Source organism: Rattus norvegicus, chromosome 13 (genome assembly GCF_036323735.1).
Source record: "Rattus norvegicus strain BN/NHsdMcwi chromosome 13, GRCr8, whole genome shotgun sequence".
In the NCBI taxonomy this organism is placed as follows: Eukaryota; Metazoa; Chordata; class Mammalia; order Rodentia; family Muridae; genus Rattus; species Rattus norvegicus.
The window spans coordinates 104,375,341-104,384,211 of record NC_086031.1 but is presented as its reverse complement, the minus strand read 5'-3'; the positions used below and the strand labels follow the sequence as shown (position 1 = coordinate 104,384,211).

The 8,871-nt window shown below is 46.2% G+C and overlaps 1 long non-coding RNA gene across 4 annotated transcripts; it reads right to left on the bottom strand.

Moving 5' to 3' along the window:
* Positions 1-1,469: 1,469 nt before the first annotated feature.
* On the bottom strand, positions 1,470-8,156 carry LOC120096347 (uncharacterized). Of its 4 annotated transcripts, none has more exons than XR_010057144.1 (3): positions 7,413-8,156; positions 6,934-6,980; positions 1,470-3,203 (listed from the first exon to the last, which is right to left on the bottom strand). It is a non-coding gene; the product is annotated as an uncharacterized LOC120096347 (long non-coding RNA). The 4 variants fall into 4 exon arrangements; XR_005492743.2 differs by having other exon boundaries at positions 2,731-2,927; positions 3,059-3,203; positions 6,934-8,130; XR_010057143.1 differs by having other exon boundaries at positions 6,934-8,156.
* Between the last annotated feature and the right edge of the window lie 715 nt (positions 8,157-8,871).

Below are 8,871 nucleotides of genomic sequence, written 5' to 3'. Positions count from 1 at the left end.
ACCCAGATACAGTAACAACCACTCTACCCAGATACAGTAACAACCACTCTACCCAGATACAGTAACAACCACTCTACCCAGATACAGTAACAACCACTCTACCCAGATACAGTAACAACCACTCTACCCAGATACAGTAACAACCACTCTACCCAGATACAGTAACAACCACTCTACCCAGATACAGTAACAACCACTCTACCCAGATACAGTAACAACCACTCTACCCAGATACAGTAACAACCACTCTACCCAGATACAGTAACAACCACTCTACCCAGATACAGTAACAACCACTCTACCCAGATACAGTAACAACCACTCTACCCAGATACAGTAACAACCACTCTACCCAGATACAGTAACAACCACTCTACCCAGATACAGTAACAACCACTCTACCCAGATACAGTAAAAACCACTCTACCCAGATACAGTAACAACCACTCTACCCAGATACAATAACAACCACTCTACCCAGATACAGTAACAACCACTCTACCCAGATACAGTAACAACCACTCTACCCAGATACAGTAACAACCACTCTACCCAGATACAGTAACAACCACTCTACCCAGATACAGTAACAACCACTCTACCCAGATACAGTAACAACCACTCTACCCAGATACAGTAACAACCACTCTACCCAGATACAGTAACAACCATTTTACTCAGATACAGTAACAACCCCTCTATGCAGACAGGACAGAGATTTTCCTACCCTGCTTTCATTACCATACCATTTCAATTTTGCTCGCACTTAGCTAAAAACCAAGAGTGTTCAGTTCATTTTTTGAAAACCTGGATTGTTTTCTGTCTTGACATTTTATTTTAAATTGAGAACAAAACTCTCTGTTTATATGTGCGGGACTCAGAGTTTTATGTGTATTTTAAAAAACTTTCCAGTCATCAGTGTTGATAAATACCATTCATCTGTGCCATCGGAGTCCATCCAATGGCTTTTAAAACAGCCTTCTGCTTTCTGTCTCTGTGTGTTTCTCTCTCCTCTCTGTCTCTGTCTCTCTGTCTCTCTGTCTCTCTCTGTCTCTCTCTGTCTCTCTTTGTCTCTGTCTCTGTCTCTCTCTCTCTCTCTCTCTCTCTCTCTCACACACACACACACACACACACACACACACACACACATACACACACACACCTGTTGGGTTCAGGTAACCAAACTTGAGGAAAGCTGGAGGAAAGTAGACAACACTTTGGATGTTGGTTGGGAACACAAGCTAAAGTTACCAAGATCAAGATAGAATCACTGGCCAAGACCCCTGGGCTGTATCCTGGAGATGCAGGTCTGCACCACACAATAGGCACCCTCACACCTGTAAGCTGTGAGCTTCTGGCTCTGCAAAAGGGGCAGTGCGGAATGGCCATAGGAGCTCAACTTTTAAATCCCTTTACAAGTCAGGACAAAGGAAGCCCTGTCGCCGAACTAAAACATTCAGAAAATGAAGTCGTTTGCACACCCTGTGGTGCAAGGTAGGGTTTTTATTAATGCAAGTTCTAAATGTGGATTAACCCTCTGGCGAGTCTGTTTCCCAAAGCACTGGAGTGTGCTCAGGTCCCTTTCAAAGAAGCACACCGCTGCCATTATTCTGAATATCAATTGAACAGCATTCTAACTCAGGCCACAAAGCAAGATTTAAAACGATTACAGCTCTCAGCGCTTACATCTAAATAAGTCACCGGAGATTCAAACTGTACAGACAAAATGCTGTAAATCGGTCTTCTCGGGAGAGTGTTGCTCCCTCTCTCAGGCTTTTCAAAAAGTGATTGTTATTTTAGGGCTGAAGAGAGCCTTGGCCACGAGTTGATTCTATTCTTGAGGACATGTTGATGTGAGAGCCGAGCTGCATTTTTGACTCATGGCTTAGGACAGCCGTCAAGGGCATTTTCCTCGGGAGAGAAACGTGTAAGAACACATCTCTTTATTTTATATTTCTATTTTGATGTCTGTCTGTATTTCAGAAATCAAAGAGCTTGCTGAACTTGATCAGGTGAGGTATAACTATGGTTGGAGGTGACTCTCCAAGCTGAGAGGTGCAACGGCTGGGAGCAGCGGGTTACCCCCCAACAGTCAGTTATTTATATCTGTCCATCATCTCTTATCTTCCACCTCTGGTTTGGCAGTAGAAAAAGAATCCCATTTCCCCCACAAGAATCCATAGGGAAGGTTGTCTTCTCATCCAACTCCGGCGATTTTCAGTCACATCCTGTTTTCTTAAATGGATGCTGGGTATTTGGGTGATACCTCTTTGTTTGAAAGGACTCATAAAAATAAGCTACTTTCACGTCTAATTCTAACGAGATAAATGGCACTGTGAGGGGACATTAAAAATTTAAAGTCCTCCTTCCTAAGTGTATTTGTCAGCTGAGCACACTGAATCTTGCATAGTGCACACACTTTCCGCTGTCATCGCACGGCTGATGGTACTGAGAGAGTCTCCTCGCTCTTTGGCAAGCCACTTAATTGTATTGTGCCAAACTGGCAGAATCGTACAATATGTTAGTGTAAAGGCCCCACAGTTTAAGGGGGAGATCTAGAAGTGTTAACTGTACACTGTCTAATTATACAACCTTCCCGTCCCAGAATGTGATTTCAGACACCAGCTCTGACATATGGGAAAAGGGTAGAACAGCTGGTCATTATGGTTTCCTCAAGACTATTTAGCAACACACTTGAATGTAATTAAAGGGAGACACTAAATACAGCACTTGCGGTACAATGTATTTTTAATTTCTATGGCATGTGGTAAAAGTAAATAGATGAAAGCATTCAAGTTTCTCCACTCGGCATCCAACTTGTCAAACATGCAACGTGCGCTTGGCTGGCGGCAAGCAGGGTAAGGAGCAGGCATCCGTGTGCGGTGTCTAAGAGGCTGCATTGGGCCATGCTCAGAGGAAACATCCAACTGGAACCATGGATTAGAGATGAAATGACAACATTCATCCATTCAGGTGTGTACCCACCCATCCACCCATCAGACAGATGTCTTGTTGGTCTGATAAAGGGCCAGGTGTAGCTCACGGCTTCCTCACTCACTGAAGGCTGTGACTGGGGTGACAAGGTAAGAGTATCAGGTCCACACAGGGGCTGTCCCTTGACAGGAAGTGATGGAGTTGTGAGTGAGTAGTTTGGTGTGATGGCGAAAGAGCCTTCTGTGCAGATGGACAGCTGAAGTGGAGGCCTGCAAAGGAAAGATAGAGCTGATGAGAGCACAGCCTTACCACGAATGGAGCATCCCAGCGTGCTGGCACTGCAGTGAACCGGCAGGCATTAGTCCCCACCCCCCACTCTGAACCCTCAGTCACCCTGTGTGGCAAAGCCCTACTGTCCCTTAAGCTTGATAAGCTCTCTTCAGTCCACAGGATAAAATGCTGAGCTATTTTCTTGGTGCACACAAGAGCATGGAGGAATCTCACAGCTACCTCGCTAAGTGCAAGAAGCCAGACCTCAAGAGGTCTCCTGGTTGCCACAGGTGAGGGCCAGGATGAGGCACGCTTTGATTCCTGGGGGGGGGGGGTATTTTGGTGTGAGACAGTTGCTGTGTGTCCTTGCTGTGGTGGCAGCTTTGCTAACACTCTCTCTGTTAGGGATCAGGGCTCTTAGAACCATTTCCCTTTTCCTCTTTTTTGTCTTTCAAGTCCTGAGGGCCTGGTACATGCTGGGTTAGTGTTACTCAGTGACTGTTTCTAGTCTTAACTCCTCTGGGAGTGATGGTGCATGCCTTTAATCCCAGAACCCAAGGCAAGTGGATCTCAGTGAGTTTGAGGTCAGCCTGGTCTACATAGTGAGTTCTAGGCCAGCCAGAGCTGCAGAATGGAATCATGAACCATATATGACTCCAAGTGTAACTGGATCCCAGTTCACAATCTGTCTGGAATGCTCAGGGCTCTTCCCAGCCTCCTCTGAGACCTTTGTTATTCAAATCATGTCAGGGAATACCGTAGACAGGAAAAAGAGAAGGGATTTGAAGCAAACTATTCGAGTCTTTACACAAATGTGGATAAAATGTTTAACGTTGGCAGCTAAGAAATAAAAGAAGGACTTCAGGATAATGAGGATTACACTGCTGCTACGTTCTCCTTAGACTAGGTGACCAAGCTGGTACCGGGCTTGTAACTGCTAGTCCATCCCTCTAGCCTCCTGGCCACCATTGGGGAATGAAACCTGCAATTGTTTTCCCTGCTGCTTTTGTACATAGTCCCTGGCCCTGGAGATGTCATCATCAATGCAAGGTCTTGTTTTCTTTAACAGGAAGAGCAGGGCTGCAGGGAGAGCCCTCCGCACTCCCCCACTGACATCAGCAAAACTGGGTATTCATGGAGGATATAGACTTTTAGCCAAAGAACAGAAGAACACTAACTGACCCACGTGGGCCTTGAACCCCTGACCTCATTAGCATTGTTTTTCTCCCCACCTTGGCTAACAGTCAGCCCAATTATGAGCACTGACTCAAAAGAGGGAAGTCACCTCTTCACCTGGGCCAAGAAAAGCCCAGGCGGCTGACTTCTGAGGGGACATGACTGAGATGGGACAGTCAAGACTTGTGCTTCCGTGCGAGTTTTCCAAGATCTTGCCCTTCCTTGTGTGGCTCAAAGGAACAGAAACCATAGTCAGGGTGCTCCCAGCCTGAAAGGTGGTGAGGGTTTTGGGGTGTGCAGGTGTTTGTTCATTCTGTTCGAGCTGTCAGGTCAGGGGCTTGTTAGGTCTTTTGCAGCTGAGGTCCCATCCCCGGCGTCCTCTCTGGATCCAGTTCACAACACCGGTCTTGACCAGGGAGGTTCTGCTTAGGAGCAAAGCGTGTGTTTGACTGTAAAACTCTATGACTGGGGGATCTCCATACTTGTTTTTTTTACAAGGAAAAGACTCCATTAAAGTGGATTTTAAACTTTCAGCATAACCTCCAGTGTCCTGAAAGGGAGTTGTGTCTGTGTAGGCCTCAGTGTGTGTGTTTGTCATAGGTCCTTAGGTTCTGTCACTGGAATAAAATACTCGCACAAAAACAACCTAAGGGAGGAGAATTTACTCTGGTTCACAATTTGAGGGAACAGTCCACCATGGCCAGGAAGTCAGGGGAGCAGGAAACAGCTTGTCACACTGCACCCATAAACAAGCAACAGAAGACAACACCTACATGCTGCTGCTCAAACCCCTTTCTTTGCCTGTGCACAGTCCAGGTTCCCACCTAGGACATGGTCCCACACAGAGTGGGTGAATCTTTTCACCTCAATTCATGTAATTAATACAGTCTCCTGTAGGCATGCTCAAAAAAGCCCATCTCCCAGGTGATTCTAGATTCTATCAGGTTGACAACAGTCACCCTCACAATATGCATACATAGTTGTTTAGGATGCATGCATGTGTGTACATGTGTACGTGAATGTGTGTGCATGTGTGCGCACGCATGTGCATAACTACATCTGATTAATGTTTTTATAGATGTTGGTTATTTCGATAAGATGCTGAGATGTAGTGACAGGGTCAGTCAGGACATGATGCTAAGGAAATCAAGATGGTGGCTCAATCCCTGGACCAGGAGCAGGGCTTTTCTCTAGCCATGGGCCATAGTCTCAGCTAAAGCCAACAAGGTCACATATGGGATGACTGGCATGGTGATGACAAGAATGTGTAGTAGCATTTGGACAGTTCACTCAAGCGACATCCACAGTGGGGGGAAGGAGACAGCCGTGCCCGACGGCAGCAGGTTAGCTCCACTCTGTTCTCACTGGCTAAGGTAAGCCCTGAGAAGATGAAGAGTCCATCCTCAGAGACTAGATTTGACCCCTCCACAGTGATCTACACTTTCCGACCGCCGGCTGGCTGTATTTTAGAGTACATTCCTCCCTGGGGAGTTGTCTGAGATTTTGGTGACTCACCCACTTCCCCTATTCTCTACTCTTCCCCACACGAGGCAACGTAATATGGGGCTTCCCCTCACCTCCCACCACCTACGAACAGGCAATAGTATGACCAACGGTGAAGCCATAGTAAAGCCCGATTCGTGGGTGCCCAGATCCCATTCTCCTCAGGTTCCAGCAACAGAGAAAGAGGCACCGCTCTACACCTTGAAATCAGTTACACTCAGTGTGAGCAGTCCACAATAACAAAACATGAACGAACAGAACTCTCCAAAAACATTCCATTGTTTATAGCCATCAACTAGCACCAGTGCAGGCAAACCTGGACCTCTTACTGAGAAGCTAACACTAGAAGGGGTCATTCTGGACCCCTGGGGTGTTTCCATGGAGTAGAGAGTCACAGACTCCACATCACCAGCTCTAGATCTTAAAGAACACAAGGAATCAACCGTTGTTGCTTTAAGTCATGGGAGTTTTGGGGTACTCCTTCCCAGAGTCTATCTGGCTGGCACAGCCAGGAAGTACTTAGCCATCTTATGTGTTTACACAGGCACTTGAGTCCTGGTACCCAGGTGCTCATGAAGACGGAAGCTGCACCATCCACTCAGCTTTCACAGTCCCATTAACCTGGGGCCAACTAAGACCTGAAAAGGTTAAGCAGAAACTTTCAGAAGTATGCCATCCCATGTTTTAAGTTGCATGCTGAGTAGGGTGATCACCTTTATTTTACTTAATTCTGTTCACAGCGTGTAAGAGTAGAGATGCCAGCAACTGGGATATACAGAAGAGAAGTCATAACGTGCATTCTTTGTATAAAAAGATGGGTTTACATGACAGTAAGAATAGGGGAAAAAATCATAAACCACCGTTGCTGTCATCTGTGTAAGAGAGGATCATCTATCTGTGAAACCGATAGGAAAAGCAGCTCTATGGTAGTTTTGTGTAACAACAAGAAGAGAGGCATGATACAGCCAGCATAGGTCTTCATCAAGACAGACAAAGGGCTAAATCTGTGTGTGCATGTCTAGGGAAAGGCGGGCTGCACACAGGACTTACTTCTGTCTGTATTTGCAGGCATCCTCTCAGAGTCTCCAGATACTCTCCTGTAGACAGAGCAAGCCTCTGCACTGACTCCGTACCTGGGCCCATGCCTTACTTGCCCTCCACATCAGCCTGAGTAAGGACTCGACACCACTGTGGCTTTACCTCAACCTGTACCTGTATAACTTCCCCTCCCTTAGCTTAATCCTAGAGCCTATCTGAACTCCTCCCATGTGACTCCCCAATGCTCTGATGCCTTCACAGGCTCAGCCTTGGGCTGCTCCCCTCCTTCCTCCTGCATTTACGTTAGCTCTTGGTTGTCAAGTTAACAATGTGTACTAAGAGGAGCCCACATGAGGCTCAATGCCATTTGCACTCATAGCCAAGGATAGAATGAAGTGTATGTGAAATCCCATGGCAACCTGAGAATGAAGACATTCTATAATAAATCTACCACTGCAGTAGAGCTGGGAGGGACAGATTCTGCAACCGACCTGAAAAGGTCTCGTCCTACAGGTGGATCAAGAACTTGGACTATGGCTTGCTAGGGAGGGCATAGACACAGCTCAGTCAGGAAAGCCCTTGCATCACAAGTGTGAGGACCTGAGTCTGGATCCCTAGAACCCAGATTGTGATCTCAGAATGGGAAGATGAGACATGGAGACAGGTGGGTCTCTAGAGTCCACTGGCCATTTAGACTAGCCTACTTGGTAAAGTTTCAGGCCAATTAAATACCAGGTCTTAAATCAAAGTGGTGGAAAGCACCCAATGAATTCCACCCAAGGTTGTCTTCTGACCTTCACATGCATACACATATGTTTGTGTGTGTACCTACATACGCATGTATTTACATAGAAATGTGCACACACATATTCATGCACAATAAAGGGAGGGAGCAAAAGAGGAAGCGAGGGAGGAAAAGGGGAGGGAGTTAGTTCAGTGGTGTGAGATAGGAATCTTTATTGTAATCTCCCACTGAGTTCAGTACCAGGAGAGCCGGGGGTCAACCAGCACTAAGGTGGTGCATGAGCTGGTACAGACCCTTGAAAAGACTGCTGTTGGAATTCTGATTGCATCCATGAGGCACAGGGTGAGACAGGACTAGCTGTAAGATCCAGGGCACATCTCCGAAGTGGGGCTTGTCAATGACTCTGCTCTCCAGCCCTTGGCCTGAGGAAGTCCAGAATCCCACAGACTGCTGCAGATCTTTTGGTGCATGTGGTAAGCCCAAGGTTTGTCCTGAGGCTTGTTCATAGAAAGTTGTGCTTGAGAGAGTACTCAAGGACTTTTAGCATGATATAGAGAGGCCTTGCTCTAAATGAAAGGGACATCACAACGAAGCACACTTCGGTCAGACCACCAAGCAAAGAGGGGAGTAGCATTTTCCAGAGTGAAACTCCTTTGAAGTGGCAACTAATAATTCATGATCCTGCACAAGTATTGTCAAATTCTTCACAGTATAGAGCATTTCTAGGTTGATGGACAGAATGCTGAGTGTGAGTTTTAACATATCTTTAGCTTCGTGCATACAACAGAGGTAATGCTGCTACATCAGATGGCATTTCTGGCCAGGGAAGTGCCACTCTCTAATTTCTACATCAGCCAGTGACCAAATGGGAAATCACTAGGTGTTCACAGGAATACAGGAATTGAGATTTTCCTTAAGGACTCATTATTTTTAGTGCAAAAAGAGAAAACAAGTCTTACTAATTGCTGGGTACTTTTGTGTTCATGTATCTGCAGAGGCCATAGGGCTTCAGAGCAGAGAGATGGATATCAGAAGAAAGTCAGAAAAGGCTCACATACGTCCACACAGATGCATACACCTCCCCATGCATGCACTCACACAGAACTATTTTATGTATGACTGATAAGTAGATAGAAGTACAGAACGGGACCATATAACACACATACCACCATACCCTAGCAACGTCTTCATCATAAACTGTGAGA